General features: G+C 44.3%; 1 protein-coding gene across 2 annotated transcripts in view; it reads right to left on the bottom strand.

Moving 5' to 3' along the window:
- Positions 1-15,543, bottom strand: part of LOC143928077 (complement factor H-related protein 1-like) — a 603,696-nt gene that overhangs the window by 443,835 nt on the left and 144,318 nt on the right. The gene's annotated exons all lie outside the window — the stretch shown is intronic.

The raw sequence follows: 15,543 nt of genomic DNA, 5'->3' as shown, positions 1-15,543 counted from the left end.
ACTACAACACTTTTTGGTTAAAATATCAAAAATAAAACCCTATCTAGTTTTGTGTGTTTTGCACTCTCCCCAAAACATCAATGATGTTCTTCATTTTATTTTTAACATCATTGATGTTTTGCTGTATATTTTCCAAATCCTGATTGCACCCCATTATCTCTCCAATCAGGATCTGGGCACTTTCACTGGTAAAACGGGAACCTTCTTCCACATCACCTACAAAAGAAAGCAAAAAAACACACCATGTAATAAAATAATAAAAATATGGTGACATACATTGATGAGCTTACCGGAAGCTGTGTTCTCCGACACTCACCTGTTGTGGTGACAATTTGCCCAACCTCCACGATCTCTCCTTCCTCTTCTGTTTCTGCTTTTGGAAGTTGCCCTTCTTTGGGAGGGGTGTGGTCCCTGGTGTCCTCATACTTGCCGAGTCTTCTCTCCCCTATGAGAATGGAAAAAAAGAAAGAATTAGCACACAGAGGGCAGAATTAACAATATGAAACATTGTTTGGAAGTGTTGTACAATTGTTTATTTTGGCCAAGCTTCAAGGTCATAACATTATTGGGGACACTGTGTTCAGCTGGAATACTTACTTGCAGAACGATGTTTCCTACGAACGAATGAAACCATGAACTTGAAAGTGGTCATTTTAAAATGCACAACATGAAATCAAAGCACATGGAGCAGGATGCAAGCAATAATAATCATATGAACACACGACAACTACTTACTTTTTTCAAGAACACGCTTGATCCTTATGTACTGCTCGTGCTCCCTCAGTTTCAGGTCTGACCAGCGTTTTCTCAGTTGATCCTTGGATCGGCGTACCCCAAAATTCTTATGAAGACTCTTCACAACTTTATTCATGATCTTGGCCTTTCTGATATTTGAGTTTGAGTAAGGTCCTTACTTCCCATCATAGTCGGTCCTGTTCAATATGTCCACCATCTCCAACATCTCTCCAAAAGACATATTTGAGGCCTTAAATCTTCTCTTCCTGTATTGGGACGTTTCAGGCTCCGGGCTTTCCTCACCCTCCTCCTCGTTAGTGGAACTATTATTAGTGCGCACCTGTGTTCTCTCCGCCATGTGCTCTCCCCACTGCGCCGGAAGCAAAGGGGCGGGGAATAGTCTAGAAAGAACGTCAGGGGCGGGCGGAGTTTCACACATGCGCACTGTATAGAAAACGCAACACGCGTGTGTCGTCCGTACGATCGGTGAACAGAGGGAGAAGCTGACGCCACGAACGTGCAAACGAAGGTAAAATTTTGAACTTGGTACATCACTAGGCTACACAGCTTCTAGATTGAGGCCTGCATTAGTGGAGTTTAGACATTAGGGTTCGTCTTGTGTTGTGTCTTGCAGATATTATGGATGGCTTCAACGACCATAGCTTCCTCCCTCTGTTCATCGATAAATACAGAGACATGCCCTTCCTGTGGCAAGCAACACACCCACTATATAGTAACAGACAAAAGAGTCAGGCAGCAATGTTGCAACTGGTTGAGTTTGTGAAGCCAGTGGTCCCCAGGGCAGAAGTCAACTATTTAAAAAAGAAAATTGGTAGCCTCAGGAGTACATATATGAGGAAGAGGAGCAAGGTGCTGAAGTCCATGCAATCTGGAGCTTCAGCAGATGACGTTTATGTCCCCACCCTGTGGTATTATGACAGGATGCATTTTCTGGCAGACCAGGCTGAGGTCAGAGAATCCCTCTCTACTCTTCCTTCCACGCGTCCTTCTATGCTCCATTCCACACCCGATGAGTCTTCCGACGCCCAACCTTGGCCTTCCACTCAGGAAGAACTGGGGGAGCCCAGCTTGAGCCAGGTATAGTATTGTTGTACATATTTGTGGAGTCAAAATTAATGATGTTAACTTATTTTTTGCTCACTAATTGCTGAGTTTTGAAAGTGTTTCATATATCAATAGACAGTAGTGGCCAAAACCTTTGGGACAAGAAAGAAAAATGTGGGGCACAGAATGATAGTCTTTTCTATTGGTTAACAATTTGCAACAGTGTTGATGTGAAAATTGTGTGTGTTTGATGAACCAAAAACTAGGGACTATGTCCCTTTTTCATACACAGGAAGAACTCAGCCAGGAACAGGAGGGTGTGGAATGCAGCAGCCAGGAGGTGGCTGTGGAAAGTGGCAGCCAGGAGGAGGTGGGGGTAAGCGGCAGCCAGGTGGTGGGCAGCCAAAGAAGCCTCACTGAATGCCAGGTCCCTCCCCTCCGCCTTCCACGCAAAAGGGCAAGAAAGGGGGGGAATGTTGAGGAGTCGGCCCTGAGGCTGATTGGTGAGGCTTCTGCGGCACTCCAAGCAAAACCCACCTACCAAGAGTCTTTTGCCGCCTTGGTTGCGTGCAAGCTTGATAAAATGGAGCTGGGGCAACAGTTCTTGTGTGAGGAGGTTATTCTGCACACCCTCAACAAGAGTCTGTTGGGCCAAATGACACAAGAAACACACTTGTGTGGTTTGGCCCATGCCCCTGCTCCTCCTCCTTCTGCCACACCTCCAGCACCACAGCCACAGCCTGGAAGGAAGCGTGGAAGGAAGAACAGAGAGTGATGAACTGGGTTCAGTCTGGTTTGACAGAAGATGCAGCCTTTTGTACTACCACAGCCTGGGAACATAGATGTCATCTACTGCTGTTCTGGGTTTCATGGACTTCAGGACCAGACTTCTCTCCCTCAGACATGTATTCCCCAGGCCACCAATTTTTGCGTGAAAATAGTTGATGTGTGCCCTGGGGGCTAGGGGCTTCGCTAATCTCCCCAGTTTCAACATTGCTTCCTCCCTCTTTATCTGTTACTGACACTGAAATAAAGGTTTGGTTTTTTTTGAAGAAAGACTTGCGTATGTGTTTTCCTTCCAAAAGGCCAGTTTATTTGTGAGCAGGCAGCTACATTTCCAAAAAACAAAGTGAAATGAATAACAAGGGGTGCTAACACTAAACAACCTCCTGTAGATTAAAAAAGAAAAACAAAATATCAAAAATAGGATAATGTTGTTGAGGTAAGTTTACACACCAAAAAACCCCCCAAAAAAGGAGAAATGAGCAAACTGTCTTTAAAGGAGATTTTTAGAGAATCCAAAAAAAACAAACATCCAAAAAAGACTAAACAAAATCTAAAATTGTGTAGATGAGACGCAAACTAAAATTGCATTTCTGAAATGGTTAAAAAAGAGTAATGAAATACGTTCGGGAGAAGTGTGTGTGACTATGAGCATCAAAAGAAGTTCATTCTTGCAGCATTGTAAAGAACAAGAGAATGCGCTTCATAAAATAATTTTTAACATTGCAGCGTGACGAATGTGCTATATCGCTTACGAGCAGTAGTTTTACCTGAACGAGTGCTTCTGTGTCGGAATTTGAATGTGAGCATGCGTGGCCCCTTGTCCATCGGAGTAGGCTACACATGATCGGAGTATGTCCGATCGGAGCAGTTTGTCGAAAAATATTTCCAGCAAGTTGGAAAATTGGGTTCGACGGATATTCTGACAGAATCAGTCCGATGCATACTCCACACAGTTGGATTATCTGACAAAACGGTCCGATAGGACACATTCCGTCGGAATCTTCAACCGTGTGTACAAGGGCTAATGGTGCCCTAACAAAAGGACAAAGGCCCAAAGCCTGTAGGTGGGACATGTGCCACTGTGATCAATTCAAACAGTGATGGCTGAGTTGATTCAAACAATAGAAAGGCAAGGGCAGATCCGGAAGGTTTTGCGCAAATAGACCATTCATGTGATATGAAGTGTTTGATTAAAATCTAAGTTTGTAAGTGCATATACCCCTATTAAATTGTGCTTTACCTGACTGATTTGCACTATGGAGAGTGTTTCTTCCATTTTTCATGGTTCCATTTCTGCGTGGAGCTTTACTACATATTGATCTGTGGTTTACTCTGAGTTGTAATAAAAGTTGAAGGTTCTGTGCAATATCAAAACAAATGCTACTTGACCTCTCCACAGTGATGGTCATTTGTGTTTGGTAATCCCCCACCTTTATACACCGTGGTGGTCTGTGTGGTGGTCCTATCGCTGAAAGTCTTTGAGGCTATTGGGATGCACGCTCTATTCTTCTTTCTTCTACATATTGAAAAGATAGTTTATATAATTTATAGACTTTCCTTTGGGAATTTTTAGTTCATAAATGTATGCTCTTTATGTGTTTAATTGATGTTTAATATTATGGTGATGTTTTTCATATCATGCACAATGCAAACACTTGGTAGAAGTATTTTGTGATTTTTCACAACTACTGCTATTCTGTTTTTCCAATAGGAAGCCAAGGCCTATGATCTCCAGTAGACAAATGTGGACTGATTAACTTTAGAGTGGGGTCCTTAGAGCAATAGATTTTATAGATAGAAATAGAATTTCTATGCCAGCTATGCTTGAGAGGTGGAAGCAAGTGGTTGAAATCGGTAAATTCAGTCACATTAGGTTATTTTGTTGAGTTCCATGCTGTGAAGACTGGACAATAGCAGGTCAGTGTTCCCAGAACAACACGAAGAGAGATGTAGGTGTATTCTTTTTGCCTTTTTAAGAAAATGTTACAAGGCAACAGTGGGCACCCTGCAATAGTTTTGCAGTTAGAAATGGTCATACAAAGAAATGTGGGCAGTGAGCTATGTTTACTTTTGAACATATAATCTGCTTTGTATTTTTCTCTTTTAAAGTAATGAACATTGAGAGGTGGAGCAGGCAAAGTAGATGACGAAGCCAGATAACACTAGGAAGACCAGAAGATGAGATGAGATCATGAGAAAGATGCAGATGATTTCCTGATGACAGCTTATTTGGAGTGAACTTTCACCTGAGTGTTTCCTCATGAGCTGGAGGACAACATACCTTTATCTGGAACTTCTTTCCTTCCATAGATGTTTCACAAACTGCCAAAGACATTGCTCACCCTACTACAGGAAATATTGCAGCTTATCCAGGAAGAAGTTACTATTCTTGTTAGTAATTTCTGTGGAATTCTTATGCCACGTACACACGATCGGACTATCCGGTGCACTTGGTCTGGTGGACAATCCGCCTGTGTGTGGGCTCCGGCGGACTTTTTGTTCCCAAAAGTCTGGCGGACTTAGAAGTTTTGACTAAAAATTGACAATCCACTCGTCTGTGTGCTAGGACTTTTGAAAAGAACGGACTTGCCCACACACAGAGAAAAGTCAATTTTGAACATGACTCCAAGTAGACGGAACTAGCAAAGGAAATCAATGTTGCCCCCCCCACCCCAAAGCACCTTGTCCCCATGTTGATGAGGACAAGGGCCTCTTCCCGACAACCCTGGCCGTTGGTTGTCGGGGTCTATGGGCAGGGGGATTATCGAAATCCGGGAGCCCCCTTTAATAAGGGGACCCCCAGATTCCGGCCCCCCACCCTATGTGAATGAGTATGGGGTACGATGTACCCCTAACCATTCACCGGGGGAAAATGTGTACGTAAAACCTGCCCTCCTTGTCGGCCTGCACAATTGCGAAAGCAGCAGCAGTTGGCACCTGTGTTTTGTCATCATCCGAGACGTGCTGCGATGGTCCTCCCATGTACTCATCATGAAACAGAAGTGGTTGGGCATCGGTGCACACAATCTCTTTTGACGAGATAATACAATATGTACATGTCCTAGAAGAGGATAACGCAGCCCTCAAACATACTGCCTCCCAGATCCAGCTGCAGCAAGAAGATTTGGAGAATAGGGAACGCCGTCAAAACCTGAGGATCCGTGGAGTCCCTGAAACAGTCAATGACAAGGAGCTGAGGGCCTACCTTTTGGGCCTATTCCTCACCATAGCCCCACACATTCCGGACATTGACTGGCGCATGGACAGGGCCCATAGATTTCTTGCCCCAAAGCCCCCTCCAGGATCCAACCCAAGGGATGTGATAATCCACTTCAACTACTATGAGAGTAAGGAATCTCTTACTATAGCCACACGCAACAAAAAATTGCATAGATTTTAAAGGATCCAAAATACAAATCTTTAGTGATTTATCCCCCATCACTTTAGCCAAAAGGCAAAACCTACATCACATGCATCTTCAACAGCACCAGGTCCCCTACAGATGGGGGTTCCCATTCCGACTCTCGGCCTCCAGAGACGGAACACAATTCTCCTCCATACGTGACCCCAGTTTGACTGGGGTCCAGACCTGAAACGATCTGGACCCCAGTTTGACGGAGACACCAGAAAAACTTTTCAACCCCTCAATTATCTACCCCAGCCAAACCTCCCACCTGAGACATCTTTCTTCTTAGGACTCCAACCGGATTTCCAGATCCTTTGATGTCCCCAGACATCTCTAGGGAGGGCTCTGCCTATCCTGGTTCCAGAAGGTCAAGTTTTCCCAGAAGGTTCCTAGTTGTTGGCCTATTGTCTACCTTTTAAGTTAACGGTTTGTTCTGATCCACACCTTTTTTCGTCTCACCGCGACAAGCAAACTGTTTACGCTATTTACATATCTTGAGGGGACGGGACCAGTTCCGTTTGTCCTGTTGATGTCATGCTCCTCCACCAGTCCATGGCGTTTTGTCATGGCCCCCTGATGGATTTTCCTCCCTCAGGCTTTCAACTCATAATTTTTTTTGTTGTGAATTTTTCTTTTGTATTTTTCAAATTTTTACATTTTTTCTTTTTTTTTGGAAATTTTGTTTTTATTTTTGGTTCACTTTTTTCCTGTCAGGTCTCTTTTTGACCTGTCTTTATTTTTATTTTTGTTTTCACTTTTATTCTGTCTCCAATACAACTCTAACATATGTGTATTTACTGTCATTTTACTGTATGAGACATACATGTTATTCTTTCTAGTTTTTCTAGTTCATCTACGATACAGTTGGTTATACCCATACTCCGTGTTAAAATACGTTTGCTGTTTTATCCATGACTGCTTCATGGCTTTGAAAATCTTTTCTTGTAATGTAAAGGGCTTAAATTCCATTCATAAGCGTTGGTTAGCTCTGAAGGAATTTAGGTCCTCCAGGGCTGATGTGGTCATGGTCCAGGAGACACATTTCCGACCGGGAGATTCTTTCAAATTTGCTTCTAAATTATTCCCTAACACCTTTGTGGCCTCCAATCCTTCAGGAAAAGCAGGAGTAGCCATTCTGATTAAACGCTCATGCCCATTAAGAATTACTGCCTCAACGTTGGATCCCCATGATCGGTATGTCCTCCTGAAATCTGTCCACCCTAACACACCTTTCACCTTAGTCAATGTTTACGCCCCCAATTCGGGACAGATAGGGTTCCTCACAATGGTTCTTGAGATGCTACATACCTCTCCTCAACCCTTTACCATAATTGGAGGTGATTTTAACATGTACATGTCTCCTAACGAAGACAGATATGCTCTCTTCCAAAATACCCCTCCTCTCCAAACCCACAAGTTGTCCACCTCATTTCGAAAACTTACATGCTTCTACAATACATGGAGGGTGAAACATCCCAAATACAGGCAATATACCCTCTACTCGCCTCCACATAAACTGTATTCTCGTTTAGACCACTTCATACTCACTGCACTTTTATTATCCCATGTAGTCGCTTCCGAAATAGGTCCCATTACCTGGTCTGACCACGCTCCCATTACATTAGATATAGCTATATATCCTGCTTTGCCCAAGACTTGCCATTGGAGACCCTTTTGCGAAACCCTGATACCAAAAGTCTACTCCAATCGAAACTTATGGAATTTTTTCAATTAAATGAAGGTTCTGTCTCAAGCTCCTCTACCTTGTGGGAAGCCCATAAGGCCTTTTTTAGGGGTGAATGCATCTCTGCTGGCTCACGTAATAAACGAGAATTATCCCAACAAAGATCTGACCTTCTAATTCAACTACGCTCAGTGGAGATGCACTTACTTCACTCTCCCTCTATAGCTTGCCTCAGCGCAGTGGTCTCTATACGAAACCAAATCAGTGCTTTGGAGATGAGTAGAATTTCTAAGGCTATGATGTGGTCAAGACAAAAGTTCTATGAATACGCTGACAAGCCGCATAGAATGCTAGTCAATAAGCTAAAACCTCTCCCTACCTTATCTATTCCTGATCACATAATACAACCTGATGGCGTTCCCACTTACTGCCCCCAGTCCATGTCGAGAGTCTTTGGTTACTTTTACAAGAAATTATATAACTGTCTAGGTTCTGATCCATCGACCCAATTTACAAGAGAAGTTCGAGTTCGACTCCTTCGTGGCATTGCTACAGCTCCCACAGTTGTCTACAGAACAACGATCATCACTTAATGTACCTATCACTGCTGAAGAATTAGCTGCAGTGATCAAATCACTACCCCCACATAAAGCTCCAGGCCCTAATGGACTTCCCTATTCTTACTATAAAACTTTCCTCCCAATTCTATCCCCACATATGCTAAATTTATTCTCCTCCCTACTCAAAGGTACCATACCCCATCCCCAGTTTCTTCATGCGAACATCACCATTATCCCTAAACCAGGCAAGGACCCGTCTATCCCAGACAATCACCGCCCAATCGCTTTACTAAACTCGGACTATAAAATTCTTACAAAAACATTGGCAAATAGACTCTCAATACTCTTACCGTCACTGATACACAAAGACCAGGTGGGTTTTATCCCAACAAGGCACACGGGGGATAACACCCGGCGCACGATAGACCTCATAGATTTACTAACCAAAACCAAAACACCCCCTTAATACTCAGTCTAGATGCTCAGAAAGCATTCGATCGTCTCAGTTGTCCCTTTATGTTTACAATAGCCCAGATGTTACCGGAGTAGATTTAAGACAAAGAGAATACTGGGCTACCACTTGTAAAAAAGGTGGAAGAAGGCGCGGAGGTCCGGCAAGAAGAACCGAAGAGGGGGACAAGACCCCCGAAGTCGGAAGAAGAGGCCGCGGTGGCGACAGAAGACTGGGCCACCGCTAGTAAAAGAGCTAAAGGAAGAAAGCGGAGGCTCGGCAAGAAGAACCGAAGTTGGAAAAAGACCCCCAGAGCTGTGCAATAAATTACTTTTAACCCTTGTGTGTTGTGTTTTATTTACATTTTTTTTCACAGGTGAATGGGTAGGGGTACATTGTTCCCCATACTCATTCACATAGGGTGAGGGGCTGGTATCTGGGGGCCCCCTTCTTTAAGGGGGCTCCCGGATTCCGATAAGCCCCCTGCCCACAGACCCCGACAACCAACGGCCAGGGTTGTCAGAAAGAGGCCCTTGTCCTCATCAACATGGGGACAAGGTGCTTTGGGTTGGGACGGCTGTGCGGCCTCCCTTTCCCCAAAGCACCCCCCCATGTTGAGGGCACGCGGCCTGGTGCGGCTGGGGGGGGGGAGCGCTCGCTCCTCCCCACCACCCTTCCTGACCGGCCAGGTAGCGTGCTCGGATAAGGGTCTGATATGGACCTGGGGGGGACCCCCACGCCGTTTATTCGGCGTAGGGCTTCCCCTTTAAGTTCATACCATGTGACAGGGCCAGCGATGTGTCAATCTTGCCGCCGAAGGCGGCGACATTGACCTCCTGCGCTAGTTCCGGCTACCTGGAGCCACGTTCAAAATGAACGGACTTTCCTCCGTGTGAGGGCAAGTCCGTTCATTTCAAAAGTACGGCAGACTCCCGCCATAGTCCGGCGGACCTAGTCCACCAGAAAAGTCCATTCGTGTGTGGGCAGGTCCACTCGTTCGGAAAGTCCAGCGGTTTGTCCACCAGACTAAGTCCGCCGGATAGTCTGATCGTGTGTACGCGGCATGACACTCACACATCCACACACATCTTTACCTCATCTTCACTACATCCTCACGGCTTTTAGTGCTATTTCAGGCTACAAAATTAACTCTACCAAGACGGAAGCCCTACCCATTAATATCACACCTCCTCAAAAATCATACTCCAACAAAATTATAATTACCATTCGTGCCCCTCTTCACTGAAATACTTAGGAGTCCAGCTCACAGCATCATATTCCACATTATACCAGGCCAACTTCCCTCCCCTCTTTAAGGAAATCAATCGCCTTCTGACACAATGGACCGTTCTTCCCCTCTCCCTCTTGGGACGTGTAAACATTCTTAAAATGTCAATACTCCGTAAGTTACTGTATCTGTTCGAGACACCCCCAGTGGCTATACCTATGTCACAATTGAAAGCAATTCAAAGGAGAAGTCTCCGCTTCATATGGAACAATTCCTCCCATCGTGTAGCGGGATCAGTGGTCATGGCACGTAAAAACGGGAAGCTTAGGAGCTCCCAATTTTATTAAGTACTACTATGCTTCACATCTAAGAATCCTCACTTCCTGGACTAACAGAAAAGCCCCAAACAGATGGTCCGAGATCGAAATGAGTATTACTTCACCAGTTCATCCATGTTACATGCTATGGCCATCTAGTGACAAATACATGCCCCAGCTGAGAGGTTTATGCCTGGCTCCAATGCTTTTTATGTTAGCAATTTGGAAGAGATGCTCTAGTCGGTACTCCCTATCTTCTCCATGCTCACCACTTCTAAATGTTCTCTTTAATCCCCTCATCCTTGATAGCCTGTCCTATGATTGAATGCTACATTGGACCAAGGCCGGGATTGTCAACCCAGTTACGAGACAACTACTATCTTTCCTAGATTTGCAAAAACAACACCAGATCCCAACAGCACTACTATTATCTCCTGGAAAAGCCATCAGACTTTGAAATGCTATAGGCCAAAGGTCCCTATTAGCCCCAATTAATCTCCACCATATATAAGATCCTTCATGAAATACCTACCGTTACATGAAGAGATGGTCTCTGATACTCTAATATGATATATCCATGCTAGATTGGGATAGTATCTGGGAATCCACCTCCAAAATTTCCCGCTGTGTCACACACAAGCTTGTCCCCAAGCTCTGGCTCTCCACTACCCCTCCCACTTTCACACAAACCCTTTCCATTTTAACAGATATTCATAGAATGGAACATCTAACTGCCGTAATTGATGATTCAGTACAAAAATTTTCACAAATATGGCAGGCATGGGATGATTCCAAATATAGTTCCAAAACAGAGTTCTATTCCATGTTGACAGACAATTGAATTATGCCATACTCCTCAATTCTCTCTACTGATCCCATTAGATCGGTTATTTATGGCCCTATACTACTAATATAAGGATGTCTCTGATAGATATAGAAAATATCCATTGTGAAAACCATATCGTACATGTGATAATAAATAACAATATCTGTGATAACTCTCTCATTATCTATGCAACCTCACCAAACTTTTTTCTGTGTTTTTCTTTTATCTCATCATACCAACTGTAAATATATCTTAATGACAGTGTAATTCTGCATTACCTAAATTGTTTGTGATAATAACATGTTGCTTTGTATCATTTATAAAACTTGTTAAATAAACAATTAAAAAAAAGAATACACCCAGAGTATGTAAACTGTGTATCTAATGCCGCGTACACACGGGCGTACTGTATGGCCTACTTAGTCCGTCGAAACACATTTCAGCGGACAGTCCGCTCGTGTGTGGGCTTCAGCGGACTTTTTCAGCATGCAGTCTGGCGTACTAAGTATTTCGGATTTTTCGAAATTCTGTCCGTCATACTTTGGTTTCAGCGGACAATCCGCTCATCAGTAGGCTAGTTAGACGGACTAAGAATGGCGCATGCTCAGAAAGGATTTACACGGCGGAAGGGTGCATTGCTGTGTATTGGACTTCCTATTTCTAGTCCCGTCGTACGTGCTGTACACGTCATCGCGCAAGCTTTCGACAGACTGTTTGTGCATCCGTGTGTGGTCAAGTCCGTTCATTCGAAAGTATGACGGACTGTCCGTTGGATTGTATGACGGACTAAGTAGGCCATACAGTCCGCCCGTGTGTACGCGGCTTTAGAGCTACAGAAATGGCGAAAATGCTATTCTAAAAAATGTTTTTGCCCTAATTTTTTTTTATTTGAATAGCACAATAGAAGAAAGCTATATAAATTGTGTAACACACACCTCCATATATGCAGAAAACACTGCAAAATATTTTCTTTTGCCCTAAATGGGTGTTTTTGGAAGAGCAGAATATACCCACGGTTTGCACAGGGTGTATCTCACAGCAACATATGCAGTGCTGGTGCACTGAGCTTGCAGATAAAAGTTATATTTTTTCTGGCACTGGGCTCATGGCAGTGTAAAAAGACTGCACTGCAACCCAACCAGGTAAATCTATGCAGATCGCTGAGTTATTACAATAGATTTCTGAATCTGGACTCCTAGATAATTCTCTCTCCCTCAAAGCAGCAACAGGAACCTTGCCCTACACTGTCTATCTTTTCTCTCAGTGCAGTGTGAAAAGCTTGTGAACTGCACCCACACAACTAAATCAATGTAGATCGCTGACTAATTAGAATAGACTTCAGAATCAGGACTCCTATCATGTAATTCTCTCCCTCACAACAGCAGCAGCAGCCAGGAACCTTTTCCTACACTAAAGCAGAGTGACGTGCTGTGCTGTGTGCCTCTAACTTAAATAGAGGCTAGGTCACATGCTAAACTGGCCAATTACAGCCATGCCATTAGTAGGCATGGCTGTGATGGCTTCTAATGGCACACCAGTTAAACAAATGTTGATTGGCTGCTGCAGGGCTTTTTAAAATGCGCCATTACGTTGCCGAACACTGGACCCGAACCCGAACATACAGTCAATTGTTCGGGTTCGGGACCCAAAAAGCCAAAAGTACGGTATGAACCCGAACTTTACAGTTCGGGTTCCCTCAACCCTACACATGGGGGTTCCACTTGGTATTAACTTCAAGTGGGACATAAACCTATTTCTTAGGTGATTTATGGTTTCCACCCATCAGTATCCACCTTGTGGATAATTCTGTTAATGTTGTTTTATTCATGCATTGTTCATTATCTGACTGCTGCATGTACTGTATGTGACCAATTATCTGATTGCTGCATGTATGTGAGCATTCAGGATAATTTCCATCCATAACAGGTTGATACTGTTATATTGAGGTCTGCATTTTGTGAAATTTAGCTATGATTAAGGCCTGTTGAGGCAGAAATGCATCACTGGATTGCTTTTAATTGCTTCTAATGCTGTTTCAAAGATTTGGAGGATCATATTGTGCTAGATACTGTCATGGTTGCCGATTACGCCATTGAATTCCATACTCTGGCAGCAGAGGTTGTTTGGAACAATGAGGCCCTCGTGGCTGCTTTTTCTCATGGTCTCTCAGACACCATAAAGGGTGAGATAGCAGCCCAAGATAAACTCACTGAGCTGGGGAAGTTGATCATGTTTGCCATCCTCATTGACTCCAGACTCAGAGAAAGACTTCCTTTTAAAGTGGTTGTAAACCCTTACAACACACTTTGACCTACAGGTAAGCCTAGATTAAGGCTTACCTGTAGGTCCAAGAAATATCTCCTAAACCTATACGGTTTAGGAGATATTTGCCCGAAGACAGGCGCCGCTGTCTACGGCGCACAGGTGCACTGAGATGCCAAGATGCCGCGCGTGTCGGCTCCTGTGTGCATGTGCAGGAGTGACATCATTGCGGCTTCGCCAAATGACAGCGGCAGAGCTGCAAGACCCCACGAGAAGATGGATGCGCCGGACTACAGGGGACAGTGGTGACTTCGCTGGCTCCTGTGTCAGGTAAGTGACACATAATGGACTACTATGCGATGCATAGTAGTCCATTATGCTTTACCTTTGTAGGGAATGAAAGAGGTTTACTTCCTCTTTAAGGAACGCTTGTGGAAGCCTCCTGTACATTTGTCTCCAAACTTTGCAGTCCCACTTTTGCCTCCGTCACCTCCCATGCCTCCTGGTAGCGAGTCGGTCTGTGAAGTTAAACCCATGCACTCGAGCTTCACGCATCTCTCTGCGGATGAGAGAACCCTTAGGAGGAGGGAGAGATTGTGCCTTTATTGTGACCAGGCAGGTCACTTTTTGGAGTCTTGTCCTACCCATCCAGGGAACGACCGAACCTTGAGGTCCTGTCACGGACAGACCTTAGGTGGCGTTGTTTCATCCCCAGAAGGATAAGCCCCTGGTTTTGGTTACCCTTTCTTCAGCTGATCCATCCGTCGAGATACCGGGTCTAATTGACTATGTGGCTGCAGGCTTATTCATTGATGCTGCCTTTGTATTGAAGCACTCCATTCCGCTGCAGCTGCGTCACACTCCACTTGCCATTGAAGCTCTTGATGGGAGACCTCTACAACCTGCCCATGTGACTCATGAGACTGTTCCGTTTGTCCATGGTAATAGGGGCTCTTCACCATGAGATAACCCAATTCCAAGTTATTTCCTCACCTAAGTTTCTGCTGGTTATTGGTTATCCTTGGTTATAGAGGCACAACCCCTATTTTGATTGGCTCCATGCTGTGGTTCTCTCCTGGTTGCCACAATGCAGTAAGTCATGCTTCCAGAACATAGCCAAGGTCCTGTGATGGAGGAGTACTGAAATTTTAGCAATGTCTTTAACAAAGGTCAAGCCGGTAGTTTGCCTCCACACTGGTCAAATGATTGATTGCACAATTGACTTTCAACCTGGTGCCATACCCCCTCATGGTCGGGTTTACCCTTTGTCGGTCTTGGAGTATAGGGCCATGGAGGAGTATGTTGCAGACGCACTTTGCACTTTGTATGTTGCAGACCTGCTGGTGCTGGTTTCTTCTTTGTGAAGAAGAGTGGTGAACTGAGACCTTGTATTATAGGGGTGATAATCATTTCACGATTAAGAAAGGCTATCTGATTTAGTTTATTATGGAGTTATTTGACCGCCTCAAGGGAGCAATGTTTTTCACAAAGCTTGATTTGAGAGGGGCATACAATCTTGCGAGGATTAAGGAGGGTAACGAATGGGAAAGCTGCGTTTAATACCAGAACAGGCCATTATGAGTACCTTGTAATGCCTTTTGGCCTTTGTAATGCCCCGGCAGTTTTCCAGGAATTTATTAACGATGTCCTCTGAGATTTGTTGCAGTTATGTGTAGTGGTTTATCTCAACGATATTGTCATGAAGAGGTTCAATTCCTGGGAGTAATTTCCACCGCTGGTTTTTCAATGGACCCAGAGAAACTTTCAGCAGTCCTATAGTTTTCTTGGCTTTGCCAATTATCTGAAGTTTATTCGTAACTTCTCATCTCAGGTCAAACCCCTGACTGATATGACCAGAAAGGACGGTAACCCCCAGAGTTGGTCTCCAGAGTCCATTAAGGCTTTTGTTTCTGCTCCTGTGTTGGTACATCCTGATCCTATGTTACCTTTTATCCTTGAGGTTGATGCTTCTGAGACTGGAGTCGGTGCCCTTCTGTCTCAACGTCCTTCCTCTAATGCCGTGTACACACGATCAGAAATTCGGCCAGCAAAAGACAGATGAGGGCTTTTCATCCAAAAATGCAACCGTGTGTAGGCTCCATTGGAATTTTGCTTGCGTAATTTGGCCAGCAAAAGATTGAGAGCAGGTTCTCAATTTTTCTATCGGAATTTCAATTTCCAATCGTCTGTAGCAATTCCAACATGCAAAATTCCAATGCATGC

This window comes from Lithobates pipiens, unplaced genomic scaffold (genome assembly GCF_037356315.1).
Source record: "Lithobates pipiens isolate NorthernLeopardFrog02 unplaced genomic scaffold, aLitPip1_a1.2 Scaffold_23, whole genome shotgun sequence".
NCBI lineage: Eukaryota > Metazoa > Chordata > Amphibia > Anura > Ranidae > Lithobates > Lithobates pipiens.
Note: the sequence above shows the minus strand (reverse complement) of the source record. Positions and strands in the feature narration are given on the sequence as shown.